General features: G+C 37.6%; 1 pseudogene; it reads right to left on the bottom strand.

Moving 5' to 3' along the window:
* The window catches only part of LOC143389821 (RNA-binding motif, single-stranded-interacting protein 1-like), a 42,506-nt pseudogene extending 28,332 nt beyond the window's left edge, over positions 1 to 14,174 (bottom strand).
* Between the last annotated feature and the right edge of the window lie 817 nt (positions 14,175 to 14,991).

Raw genomic sequence — 14,991 nt, 5'->3', positions numbered from 1 at the left:
CAAAGTGGCAGGATATAAAATCAACATGCATAAATCAAAGGCATTCCTGTATATCAGCGACAAATCCTCTGAAATGGAAATGAGGACAACCACCCCATTCACAATATCCTCAAAAAAAATAAAATACTTGGGAATCAACCTAACAAAAGAGGTGAAAGACTTATACAATGAAAACTACAGAACCCTAAAGAGAGAAATAGAAGAATATCTTAGAAGATGGAAACATATACCCTGTTCATGGATAGGTAGAACTAACATCATCAAATTGGCGATATTACCAAAAGTTCTCTATAGGTTTAATGCAATGCCAATCAAAATCCCAATGGCATTTCTTGTAGAAATAGAGAAAGCAATCATGAAATTCATATGGAAAAATAAAAGACCCAGAATAGCAAAAACAATGCTAAGCAGGAAGTGTGAATCAGGTGGTATAGCTATACCAGACTTCAAACTATACTACAGAGCAATAGTAAAAAAAACAGCATGGTACTGGTACCAAAACAGGCGGGTGGACCAATGGTACAGAATAGAGGACACAGAATCCAATCCACAAAATTACAACTATCTTATATTTGATAACCCAATCAACAAATGGGTCAATAACCTGAACAGACATTTCTCAGAGGAGGACATAAAATCAATCAACAAGTATATGAAAATATGCTCACCATCTCTAGCAGTCAGAGAAATGCAAATCAAAACCACCCTAAGATACCATCTCACTCCAGTAAGATTGGCAGCCATTAGGAAGTCAAACAACAACAAGTGCTGGCGAGGATGTGGGGAAAAGGGTACTCTTGTACATTGCTGGTGGGACTGCAAATTGGTGCGGCCAATTTGGAAAGCAGTATGGAGATTTCTTGGAAAGCTTGGAATGGAACCACCATTTGATCCAGCTATTCCCCTACTCGGTCCATTCCCTAAAGACCTAAAAAGAGCACACTATAGGGACACTGCTACATCCATGTTCATAGCAGCACAATTCACAATAGCAAGACTGTGGAACCAACCTAGATGCCGTTCAATAGACAAATGGATAAAAAAAATGTGGCATTTATACACAATGGAGTATTACTCTGCATTAAAAAATGGCAAAATCATAGAATTTGGAGGGAAATGGATGGCATTAGAGCAGATTATGCTAAGTGAAGCTAGCCAATCCCTTAAAAACAAATGCCAAATGTCTTCTTTGATATAAGGAGAGTAACTAAGAACAGAGTAGGGACGAAGAGCATGAGAAGAAGATTAACATTAAACAGGGATGAAGGGTGGGAGGGAAAGGGAGAGAGAAGGGAAATTGCATGTAAATGGAAGGAGACCCTCAGGGGTATACAAAATTACATACAAGAGGAAGTGAGACAATAATATATACAATGTTCCAAAACAGGGAAAAATCAATAGAAATGGTTTTAGGTACTAAAGTTTTCCAATGCAGGCCTCTACCAACCCAGTAAACTGCCCAGTTCCTCTACTAGCCATCTCCCTTTGGCCTTAGTCTCCCCTAAGTTTCTGAGGCTTTCCTGGAGTGCCAGCGAGTATTTGTTAGTATAGAAATCTGGCCCTGCACCAACCAGCACAGAGTTCTTAGTCCTTAGTGTGGGTCTTGAGAGAACCTGTGGCTTCAATGAGCTCAAGGACATTTCCTGTGCCCCTCACACTTCAGACTCTCACTATAAAATAACTATGACCTAGTCCTGCTTTTTACAGCTTCCAATTAAAAAGGAGAGAGGGAAGCACATAGTGAAGGCTAGGTGTGTGCAAGTCAAGATGAGAGGACAGCGGTGGTGAGGGACACTTTGTTGAGAGGAAAGGGGAATTGAGGAACAAAAAGAAGGCAAGAGGTTGAAACTAACTGTGAAAGGCTATCCAGGAGTTTAGTTTTATTGTATCATCCCTTGCTGCTTAGACTTTCCCACGTAAGGAATGCTAAGGACAAGGAGAATGCATATCCAGAAGAGTCCATGGGCAAAAGCCAAAGCAGCCTTGCCAGGGCTGGAAAATTTCCTTGAAATCCTGTGCTTTATCTTAATATTGCTTTTTTACATTTTTTTAAAACAATTTGAACTTTAACAGAGAAAAAATATTTCTGATCTAATATCATGGAGTAACACTGATACCTCAGGAAGATAAACCATGTTTCTCTTATCTTTCACTTTTCTGGAAGGTAAGGAGGGGTAGGAGGAAAGACAAACTGTAGTTTGAAACTTACACCTTGAAAAATTGGGAGGCCTTGGAGACACAGAGCAGGGGAATTAGAGAACCAACATACCTTAGATTTTTGAATCATGTTTAGTCAGATTCAGAAGCAAGTGGAAAACTCCCTAATCATAGGGCATTAAAATACTCTTTATACAAAAATATGGCATTTTAAAAATGTTACCTACAAAATTATGTGTATGTGTATTATAGACTTTCTTTTTAAAATTATAATCATGAAGATCTCTCCATGACTAATGTTTAAGAGTGCTCATAGGAGAATTTGTTATAAATGAAGTAATTTTTAGAGTGAGGCTACAACGTAGATACTAAGTACTTCCCAAACCTGTGTTTTAGTTTCTTGCATCTATGAAGTTAATAATAAAAATGTTTCACATTCTACAAGGTCTTGATTCAAATGGGAAGTTTATCAATGAAGAGAAAAAATTGCTTAGAATCATGATCCAGAAAGAAATTGGACTTTTAGTTCTTTCTTGGATATAGTGAAAGAGAGTGATCTAAATAGATGTAAATATTTCCTATGACTTTTTTTTGTGTTGTTTTCAACAGCAACAATTCTTGTTAGGTTTCTTCATTTGGGATTACCATTAGTGCTAATATTACTTATATTTCTTTTTCAATACTACCCATAATGTTAAAGTAATTTTAAAGTAAAAAACAAACTAACCACCAAAGAATGGGGAGAAACTGCCTCTTGGAGCCACAAAAATATATAATCCCAAAGTGTCTGTGTGTTCTTTACCATACATTCATTATGAATATAACATATAATATTTTCAGTCACTGATGATGTTTTGCACACTGAGGATAATTTAGTCTCCCTAAAATCGGCAACAACCATAACTCTGTTGTATTATGTCTGAATAATAAGTTGCTATGTCTGAAAAATAAATGTATTCTGTCAATTATAGGTGGCTAAACAAAAGTAGGACCAACGGCCCCTTTATGTCCCTAGACATTGAAGGGATTCAAGGGCCTCTCTAACAAGTGGAAAACTAGATCCCACATCAGCCATGAGAGGGATAAATGGGTACTAATGTTCACTTAAGTAGAAAAGTGGGGCTTGGAGGTCCCACATGGTGTAAAGCACTCAGTCATCATCTGAAAGAAATTAACAAAAACCTCCCTGTGCGTGTGGAATGGTTCCTAAAATGCAAGAAAGGGACTTGGCAGGAAGAGCAGACATCTGTTTTCTCTTGTACTGAATACCAACCAGCAGATAGCCACTCACGGGCATGTGACGGCAAACTGCTTGGAGCATGGTGGACTAGGGGTGTTGTGAGGACTAAATTCCTGCTCAGTGACTACCCATTTATTGAGAAAAATGTGCAAGCTTCCCATCAGCCAAGTAGCACCCAATGATCTGCTGACCTCCAGCAGGCCTCAGAAGGTACCAAAGGTTTAGAGAAGTCACACTGTTAACAGGTATCACTGATGTTTATTTACATATTACATCTTTGTTTCCAAGTTTAACATTAATAGGCTTTCCAAAAGGCCCAAGGCCATTTCTATTTGAGAAGTTTTATCGGGGTACTCCATGAATATGATTTTTAAATGTCCCTTTTGCCCTTTTACTTTTTGGACTGGGGATTGATCCCAGAGGTGCTTTATACCTAAGCTATATCCCTAGGCCTTTTTAAAACTTTTATTTTGAGACAGGGTCTTGCTAAGTTGCTGAGGATGGCATCGAATTTGCCATTCTCCTGTCTCCCCAATTGTGGGGATAACAGGCAAGAACCACCGGACCTAGCTAAAATCTCTCTCTTAATTCTTAATAACTGCCTAGGCTCAGAAGGAAGTTTTTTCCCCTCTTAAATGATTTTTTTTTGATTATTAACAAAACAAAAAAAATATTACCACGTGGAAAGGACCAAGCAAGCCATCAAAAATACATGAATAATAATAATAATAATAATAATAATAATAATAATAATAATATCATCCCTGGTCTCTAATGTTTCAATTTGCAGTTTTGAACATCTGTGGGATCCTTTCTGAACTCAATCAACATGTCAAACAACATTGCATTTCCCCCTTCCCTCACCAAAATGGCCCTTATTTTTTTTCTGATTATGTTTAATATATGGATTTTCAACACATAGGTGTATCCTGATTTGTCCATTAAAGGAAAGGGGACAGTGACAGGCCCTTGTCATTCAAGCACAGGAGCCAGATTAACTTCCTTTAAAAATCCTCTCCCCAAAAGATGCATGCCAAAGACTCCTTTATCAAGACAGAACAAAGAGGCTAAGCCAAACGTGGACTTGCAAAACCCTTGAATTTATGGTACAGAACAAGAGATCTGCTAGCATTATAAAATACATTTTTTAACTATAAAGATATAATAAAAAAGAATTTAGATCAAAGAAACTCAAGTCATTCTACAGGGACCTGAAGAAATTCATACTATGGAAAATGTTGGCACATGGCCAGCATCTCTAATCCTGCACAATGGTCTTCCCCACAGATGATGGAGGAAGGGATCATTTCTCCTAGCCAATTTACAGTATAAAGCCTACCAAGGAGGTCTTTGAACAGAACTCATTATCGACCCATGGGGAAGCTGGCATTCAAAGTGCACCATGGATATGACATGTAGTATCAATCTACACCCAGTCCTATGTTGACTAAAAGCATTGCAAAGAATTTTTCAAAATAGTATATATTTAATATAATATGCTGCTTAATATTCAGGCATTGGGAATGATCCTAGGGCAAGTGTTCAGGGGCACTCAAAAATGGCTTTTGCATTTTGTTAACAGGCTGACAAACGGGCCTTTTTCTAACTCTGATTCAGCTGAGGCCATAAAACAAGGGGTGTGTGGTACTTCCACATTACAGAGTGAGAAACCAGGTCATCAGAGAGAGCCTGCAAGGAACTGGCTGAGAACTGGTTTGGGATGCTTATGTGAACACTGCCTCTTGTCTGTCTATAAGAGATTGCACAAGTGGAAATAAGGTGCATGTGCTCTTTATGTGGAAAGAAAGGTGCATGTGCTCTGAGTCTCAATATATGGGCTGTTTCCCTCTCATTATCCGGCCAGCAGCAGGGGCTTCAACAGACCAATCCGCAGGCCTGGTCTGTGTCCCACGGGCTTGCTGGATACAATGGTCCAAGCCACACTCAAAAGGTGAGTAATCTGGAAGCAGAAATGCTGGTTGAAGGGGGCTACAAGTGTGGCTGGGAAGAAACTATTTGACTGCAGATGGCCGGTAAAGGTGGATCAGAAGTAGGCCCATAGGCAGAGTTGGCTCCAGGTTGTGTTAGATCCACCCCAGGAAGGTTGGGGGACGGGGAAGTCCTAGAAGAATGGTGTTGAGGATGGCCTTCCATTATGAGGTGCTGAGGTTTCCAGCCCAAGAACACATATACTCTAGCTTCAAGGGATAATGGGGAAAGATCAGATTGAAAGGAAAGGTGGGGTTGGGTAAACAACTAAGAAAAATGCCAGAAGCATTCCATGAGAGAAAGCATCAGTCTGCTGCCTGGCCAGAGAAATCAACCCCAGATTACCTCTGCTACTCCAACCCTGGAGGGTTAGAAGCTGCAAATAGGGAGCTGAAAGAAGGGGTGGGAGCAGGAGAAGCACTAGCTCTGGAAACAGAAACCACCCATGTTCCCATCCCACCGCAACCATGCTGTTTGGAACAGACCTGGATCAGGTGGAGAGACTCTCATGTTACACAACACTCAGAATTTGTCAAATAAACAGGAATGGATATTGAAACACTGAACACTTAATATAAAGAACAATCTGTTTTTGAAAACCAGATATTCAGCATCAAAAAGTTAACCAAAGGTTAATGTTAAAATAATATTTCATATTATTTTAAATAAGCAAGTTATAATGTATTACATATTAGTCACAACCCAAACCAGTCTTCTAAAATATGACTAAATTGATTATCCTAAAATTCCCTAAGTTATAACTAAATATATTCATTACACATATCTATGTGAGTATATACACATGTAATAAATGATTATGCGGGGACAAAAACCTTCAAGACACTGCTTCCTGGTCACCAGATAATCAATAGAGTTGTCAGCAAATAGTTGTTACATACATAGACTGTGATGTCTTTCTGTAACAGTGACATGCAAGACACAACATCCCTTTTGTGGACTCTCAGCAGCTTTCAAAGCTTCTCCACAAGATTCTAACATTTGAAAAATTCTATTTGAAATGTAACTTAAGGCTTTCCCCATATATTGACTTGTCTGAAATATCATTTTGAGGTTGGGCAATGTAAATACACACAGAAGTGCCTGGAAAAGTATAAAGGATATGTGTGTTTCATGGAGTTTAGACATGAAAAATAAAGAGGCATTCTAACCCACCATCTTCTAAAATCAACCAGAAAGACCTGAAATTAAAGAAGCAAGTAAAGGGACTTTTTTGAAATAAAGAAAAGTCATGGGACCTGCCCTGGATTTTATCCAACCAGAGCTTCACAGAGTAGAACAGACAGAGTGGAGGACAGAAGAGTGGTTTTCTGAATGAACGCCTAAGAGTCCTGCTTACAGAATATTTGCTCACTGTTTACAGAGCCAGATTAAACATTGTGGCAATCATGATCCAAAGCTGGTATCTCATATTTACAATACACTTAAAATTTCATTGCTTCTCAACAATATTACAGGAAATTACTCTTTATGGAGGACAAATAATCTAAAAGTCATCATTGCTATTTTTTAATATTTATTTTTTAGTTATAGATGGACACAATATCTTTATTTTATTTTTATGTGGTGCTGAGGATCAAACCCTGTGCCTCACACATGCTAGGTGAGCGCTCTGCCTCTAAGCCACAACCCCAGCCCATGATGCTTACTATTTATAGTTTTGCTTAACTTTTACTCTGGAGTTCAAGAAAATCCAAAGTAAGTGCAACTCAACATAAATCTTTAAAAACATTCTATGGCAAGGTTACCTTAAAATGTGATACCTTCTATTAATTCCTAAAATCTTTATCTATGTTTATTCTTTCATTCAAAGTAAGCCTCGATCCTAGTAGTTGCACGCATGTTCTTCAGTAGCCTGTAACTGCTAAGGTTTAACTTGGCTTTAAGTCTCAGCAGGTAATTTATTTCTTTCTCAGAGTTTTTATTTTTTAACTTCAATAAACATTTCCTTATGGACATGGGAGTGCCCTTTAGGAAATGATCATTTGCTAATATTTAGAAGTAGCAGAGGATAGTAGAAAATTCCTTTTTTTCAGTATTTTATGAAGCCAGATAATATAACATTGCTGCCTCTTTGAATTGAAAAGAATGCTTAAAATATCAAAGTGCCATATTTTAAGTTTGAAAACAGATCCTACGGTAATTGAAGATCCAAAGATGGGGAAAAAAGTCAGGTATATCTACAGGTATATCTTCATAATTGCATTATTGGTACTTGCTATTAGCATATAACCTAAAAGTGACATTGACTGAATTGACACTTATGCCCAAGTCTTTGCTGCCCAAATGTAAGCTTGAGTTATACGCTTACAGCTAGTACCTACATGCAATTATGAAGATATACCTTTAGTTAAGTAGATTTTTTTCCTGTCTTTGGATCTTCAATTGCTGTCATATCTGTTTTCAAACTTGAAACCTGGTAGTTTCAGAAGGTCTGTTACAGAATACAAACATGCCATTTCATGGTTCTTCTCTTTTCTGAATCTTAGTTTTTCTTAATAAAATGATTTTGCCTATTTGAAAGTAGGAAGGAGCACAATTGGAGGTCTCCTCAGCTTTGTAATCATGACTGCACCTGTCTGTGTAACTGAGATCAGGGATGGTCACCCTTCCAGATTGCATCAAATATAAGGCATCATCATGTCTTTTGAAAAAGGAATTGGGCATCTTAAACTAACTTCAATTTTAAGAGCATAATATGAAAAGTAAGAGACAATAACTGGCTGGTTAACTCAATTCACCTTTCTAAATTATGATATTGTAGATTCTAGGGAAAGACTTGGAGAGAAGCTGTCATAAGAAAAAAATTTTCAAGGTAAACATTATGTCTTACAGTAATTAGTATCTATGTGTACTGTACTAAGCTATTCACTAAGCAAGAAACTTATGGTTTCCATTTTGTAATCCTTGGACATTCAGGCACATTCCTTACCCTGAGAAATTTTTTTAAAGTTTATTTACACGTTATGTAATTTACTATGTGAATTGTATGTATTTATAAATCCTCCTTCCCATGGAAAATTATGAGGAATGTATAATATTTGTCAGAGTATTACTGCTGTGGATGTGGAGACACAGGGTAGATATTTAGCAGGAGCTGTGGCTAGCAGGGACAGAGGGAGCGAAGAATGGTGCAGGAAGAGGCTTCAGGAGCAAAGTGCTTGACTCACCTTGGCCATTTGAGCCTGAACCCCACTAGCCTTCAGGGCTGACACAGATTTCTGAGCTGCTGCAGGACTGTCAAAGTCAACAAAACCATAACCTGAAATGCAAAACACAGTTTTTATTAAGTCATTACTTTATGATTATGTGAAAAGTAGAAGAATGACTCCACTTTGTCTCCACTCTGACAAAAGAAATGGAAAACCCCATGAGAGGACAGAGGTATTCACAGCCACAGTACAGTGACATCCTTAATTCTTCCTCCTGGTGGTCACTCTGAGCTGGACAAGCCTCCCTTCCCAGTGTGTGTGCCGTGTGAAGAGGAGAACTGGCTTTGTTCCATGCAAGATCTTCTTAGGTGTCCTATTGTTACTATGAAAACAATGACATCTCAGCTGCCAACCAAAGTTAGAAAAGGTGGGGAGGGGGCAGGAAACAACTTCAGAGAAATATTGCTTTTAATGATGTGGTAATGAAGATAAGAGCCATCCCACTGGGCTGACAAATGACAGCAGCAAAAATTATGTTGTTTCTTCTTCTTTATTTTTTTGGTACTGGGTATTCAACTCAGGGATGCTTTACTACCGAGCTACATCTCCAGGCCTGCCCTCGCAACCTTTTATTTTTTTTGAAACAGTTCTAAGTTGCTTAGGTCCTTGCTAATTTTCTGAGGTTGGCCTTGAACTTGCAATCCTACTGCTTCAGGCTCCGAAGTTGCTGGGATTACAGGTGTGCGCCTCCATGCCTGGCAAAAATTATGTTTATTCTGTAGAATCTTACTTTCAAAATTAAAAAAAGTACCATCATTAGATACCCTAAATATAAGATAATCTAAACTTTGGTAACTGGCTAAAAGTACTATTTACCTAAAACACAGCTTATTGTATCTCTTCAAAAGAAAGAGGGAAAGAAAACGCCTCCAGACACCTAAAATATTTGGAGCAGTTCATGCCCTAAAGTCCAAAACCAAAATGCAACATACACACACAAAAACAAATAACCACCTATAAGAGGTTGTAGTCTAAAGCTTATTTATCCATAGGTTCACATTTTTAACAAGCTGGTCATCTGTTTTCTCAGGCTTCAAGAAATCATAGCAGAAAATTAGGCAAAAAGGGGTTCTGATGAGGATAGGGCTACAAAGCAAGCACATGGATGGAGGCACCTAGCCGTGAAAAAACACAACAAGCAATAAAAGAGAAAAGTTGAACAAACAGCAGGACTTCCACAGCATACGAGCAAGCAGCCCCATTAATCTCAACAGATCCTGAGAGCACGGCTGTATTAAAACAGAGAATTGTAGATTTTCATTCAGTCTGATAACTCCATTATACTTAGTACACTGTTTAAAGGAACAGGACTCCAAGTGAAGTACCAGAGTCTCCCTTGGAACTCATATCAATTATTACAAAATTAATTTCAAAGTAAGTACATTTTGAAAAAGGAAAGTACCATGTGGAGGTTGTGTGGAAGTGGAGGTTGTGTGGAAGTGGAGTCAGTCTGTCACTGATTTCCACATATTATGAAGAAATGGTACATAATTGAGATAGCATGGTACTAGTGTCAAAATAGACAAACACACAGCAACGTGGTCAAAGATAAAGCCTCAGAAACAGTCCAGTTTGTAGCACTGGTACCCAGAATATTTCCTGGTAACAAAATAAGTTGTAATGAAATAGAGTAGACAGACTATCGATTACAGAGAGATGTTTCAGGAGAGATGAATGTTAATGCAGCTTCCTTGTAGTACTTAGAATTGGACTGAAATTATGCCCAATTTGATTTAGACAATAGTGAAACAGCCAGGTTGAGGAAAAGAAGAGGAGGCTGATCGAGGCCAAAGCAGAGGATGCTACTCAACTGCCAGGTTAGAGATCAGGTTAAACGTATTTTGGGTGTTATTGAGAAATTTGCTGTTACTGCTTACTTATCGTATTCTGAGGATGGATGCACATGCATGTGTGCACTCTTCAGCAGGTCATAAATGAACACATGGCCACGACAATCAAATGACATTGCTTCTACGAGTGGATGTTTAAAGTTTTCCACCAATTTTGCTATTTGCAATAAATAGCAATAAGCAGGTCATCTCAATTTCTGCTTCTATCTTAGTTTTTCCTGTTGGTCTGATTATTATATATATCTCCAACCTCTTGGTCTGATCTGCCCTCACCCTTTTTGATTACAAGTGTGTATATTCTGGTCCATGTGCAGCCATGTATGCATGATCAGATACATAATCAATCCTTTGGAAGTTCTGCCCTGAACTGCCACATAGAATGGTGTGGGTAAATCTTCAAATCTCTCTTGTTGGCCAAATTCTGACAGAAACTGAAGCATTAAATAATTGAATTTTCAATAACTAAGGCACGTGTTATTCAGATTTAATATATTCCTTAGCTTAATTTTGTCCAAAGAGGCTCCAAAATATGATTTATGACAAAATGTCCTATGACCTTTTATGAATTTTTATTTCCATGCATATAATTCTCATATTTAATCTCTAAAAATTAATATATAATACAAGCAACATTCATTTATACTAATGCTCTATAATCTCATGTATTAATTTATCTATATCCACCTCTCAGTCTATCTATCCTATATTTATCTACCTACCTACCTATCATTGTAAGTTGCTTTGGGTAGCATGCCATCTAACATTATTATGAGCTAAATTACATGTTATTTCTTATTTGTCTTAACATTATTAACATTTTCCCCCCATAAACTCTCTCATTCTGGTTTCCTATTCTTACCTCTACCTCCTTTCCAAGGTATCTGCTGGCATCAAGTCCTGTGAGGTTTGCTCAAGGCAGAGCGCCCTGCAGGGTCTCATCACCGCCCACACAGTGGCAGTGTCTCCCCAAGCCCAGGTGAAGGAAAGCTCTCCAGTGGACTTATACATAAAGTCAGTTCTGAATTACAACCTCCCTTTCTTTGGAAGCCCCATTAGCCTCTTCACTTATCTTTGGACCCATTCCAAATATTAGGGCTGTGCATTATAAAAATATGGGAGATGTAGCATTAATTTGTACCCATATCCTTTCTAAATCAGGATGGGCACTTAGTAGAGTGTTGGCTTCCAGGGAATAGACTGTCATTGGAGAAGAGTATACAGTGGTGGTTTTGCAACCAGAGGACTCTGGGTCCTCTCCCTCACTTTACTAGTGCAGCTCTGCTTTGCAGCAAACTGAACTGCCTTGTAAGATTTCTTGTTAGGCCAGGAAGAAAAGGAGGGGAGGTAGGATAAGGCCAAAACCACTTATCTACTGAAATGTCTCTCTTGGTTTGAAACTGTTGAGATCAGTTTCCTGTTTTATGCCAGCAAGTCTACTTTTCTTTATAAAACCAAAATATTTTGTGTGTGTCTGTTCTCCCAAATAATTTATAAATGTTCAATAAGACAAATCGTGGCAACTAAGTGTATGTATTTGAGTCTACAAGTTAACTCTCTAATTTATTTTAAATATTTATGGGGTACTACTCTACATAAAGCACAGTCCCAACGCAAAACTGCCTTAATGTGCCATGTTGATTAAACATGGGCTTAGACATTTGTCACAATAGCTCCTTTAAATCTAGGCACTTTGAAGAAGAGACAGAAATACAATGGACCACTTCAAGTCTAGATTAAAGGAAATGGCTGGCTTAAGAGGAGGGTGCATTTATGTTCTTCGCCTTTTTCAAATTGTACTAAGCCACTGCCCCGTCACCACTACTTGAAAAACAAGGGTCTAATTAATGAGGAGATTTGCCTTCTCTGCCTATTCCTGTCAACCTTATTTCAATTCATGGGGTCAGTAGTTAGATTCAAAATCAGCTGACTCCATTCTTTCCTTTTCCTAGAAATCACATGCCTATTGTTAAGATGCTGGATCATTAAAAGTCAGAAGCACAGAGCATCCGAGCTGCCTACTGCAGATGCCTCCTCTTCCAGCTCATGGAGTTGGATGAGCTCATCCTAATTACACGGAAAACTGAAGGTCAGTGCATCAAATTAATGCAGCAGCATATTTCAAAGGGGTGCATGACCTCCCCTCCCCATTACAATTTGGTCAGTGAAAATGGTTCTCTCCTCCCTGCTGCCAATATTGTCAACAGGCATTCAGCAGAGAACAATTGGGAGTATTGAAACATGTAATTAAGTACTGCTTAAAACTACTCTATTCTAATTAATAGAGCCAATTTGCACAATATGTAATCTTTTCAGTTCTTTAGTACAGTCCAATGGTCTTCAGTAAGCAGCTCTAATCTCCTCAGGCTCAAGAAAGAAAAGCTATTTTCTAAACTCTACTCCCCTTTTAAAAGTAGGGGCTAAATGCCAACTAGTATTTTGCATGTTAACTCTACTGGCGCCAAATCTGGAAATCTGGCAAACTGGAAGTTGCTGTTGAGTTTCCAGCCAAAACCCAAACCAGGGACAAAACAAATGTAAGCAGTGTGATAATGTTGTGCAAGACAGAAACTGGGTGTCACATGAGATTTGATTTTGAATAAAATGGGGGGTAATCTGGTAACCTAAGATCAGATTCAAAATTCCATCATTTCAAAGTTATGATTTAGCAAATATTCAGCCCTGAAAACATACCTTTGCATTTGTTCGTTGTCTTATCCAAAATTGCCTTTGTGGAAACTATTTTCCCATATCTGAAAAAGAAAGGAAAAATGTTATAAAGAAGAACTCTTATTAATGTCTAAATCTAAAGAACATGCATACTTTTCAAACACCTGCAACTTTAAAGTACAAAATATTCTTTACTAAGCGGCAAGCTGTGGAAATTCCAAATTCAATACTTAACTAAAAACAGGGAATGGCCAGTCTTCCCTTCGGAATCTTTGGGTTACATTTTGATGTTTAGCTTTGACGAATGGGTACTTATCTGACAATCTTGATATAAAAACACAGGAAATGTATTCTGTGAAAGTATTTTCTTCTACCAACACTATGTCTATGGTCAAATACAAGTCTGTACAATTATTAAAGTTCTATGACCTGCACAGCTTTTATGAAATAGTAATGGTGGAGAGCTGCTGCATTCTTCTATGCCTGGTGATTCCACAGCCAGTGCTGCACGGATCATCACAGAGGGCTGGTGGACCTGTGTGTAAGTTTAACACACTTAACGATAATAAAATAGGTCTTTTCATTTTTACTAAAGACTTCTGTCATTATCCATAAGTAATTTACTAATGCTACTTCTAACTCTAATAACAATACAGTACACTAATATGTGTGCATGTAACATGTGTGTAAGAAATGGATAATCAAGAATATAAAAAAATGCACCAGGGATTAATCATTCATTTTATGAGGGTGTGTATGAGAAATATGTTCAAATTCCTTAATGTGCTATAGATGTAGGAGGAGATGGAAAAAATGGAGAACACTAAAATTTAGTGCACGCCTACTGAAAATGAAGAAATCGTATAACTTAATTATGTGTATCTCACCTCACACCCTCTGAGAGCACAAACTTTGAGAAAAAACATCATTGACTATGCTTGTCTTCTAAAAAATCGAGGGGAAAAAATCTTTGATTTTTAAGAATTTTTTTTAAGAAGTATTTTTCAAAGTAAAACTTGGGAAACACATAACTTACTTCATGTATCTGAATTGCAAGTTTCCTCATTTGTACGTGGTAAATTCCAAAATTCTATTTTCTCACAAGTTAACTTTAAAACAGTTTCACATTTGGTTTCCTATACCTTTCTCATGATTGATTTTTGAGGACTAAAACAAGTTTTTAAATTTCTAGGAAACCTAAGTATCTGTGCAACATGTTAAACCACCTTGAATATTGTAACCATCTATTTTATACACATTGAAACCAGCTGACATGTATTTATCTGGAAAAAACAAATGGCTTGAGCCACCTCACTCCTCCAGTTAATTTTCCTTATTTTCATTCTGTCTAATCATGTAGTCAGATGATTACTAACTAGGCATGAAAGTAAAGATAATTTAAGGTTCAAATGTCAATTACAACCGAGAGACATAATGGTGGACAAACAACTTCAATTCCCCTGAATGATATCAGGAGGATCTAAATAAATAATGTAAAATAGTACCTGCAGTAAAAAACAGGGAGAAATTATATTAAATTATGCAAACTCACAAGAGTATGACCCTGCAAATATCCAAAGATATGATGTTCCCCAAGGAGAAGAGAGTTATGTAAATTATCAATCACAATATTAAATTGGAAGGGGATGATCTGATATAGGTTAGGTGTGCTGTGTGGAATATACTCATATGCTCTTGCTAAGAAAAATAACCTGGGTGGTGTTTGAGAGATAAGAGGAAACAATAATTTTAATGTAAACTTTTAAGTTTGTTAATTCAATCTGAATACTAAATCACCTTTAGAACTTAAGGGGGCAAGAACCATCTAGTTCTAGTTGGTAAGATACTGACATCATAG

The sequence above is a fragment of the Callospermophilus lateralis genome, unplaced genomic scaffold (genome assembly GCF_048772815.1).
Source record: "Callospermophilus lateralis isolate mCalLat2 unplaced genomic scaffold, mCalLat2.hap1 Scaffold_805, whole genome shotgun sequence".
Taxonomy (NCBI): Eukaryota; Metazoa; Chordata; class Mammalia; order Rodentia; family Sciuridae; genus Callospermophilus; species Callospermophilus lateralis.
Note: the sequence above shows the minus strand (reverse complement) of the source record. Positions and strands in the feature narration are given on the sequence as shown.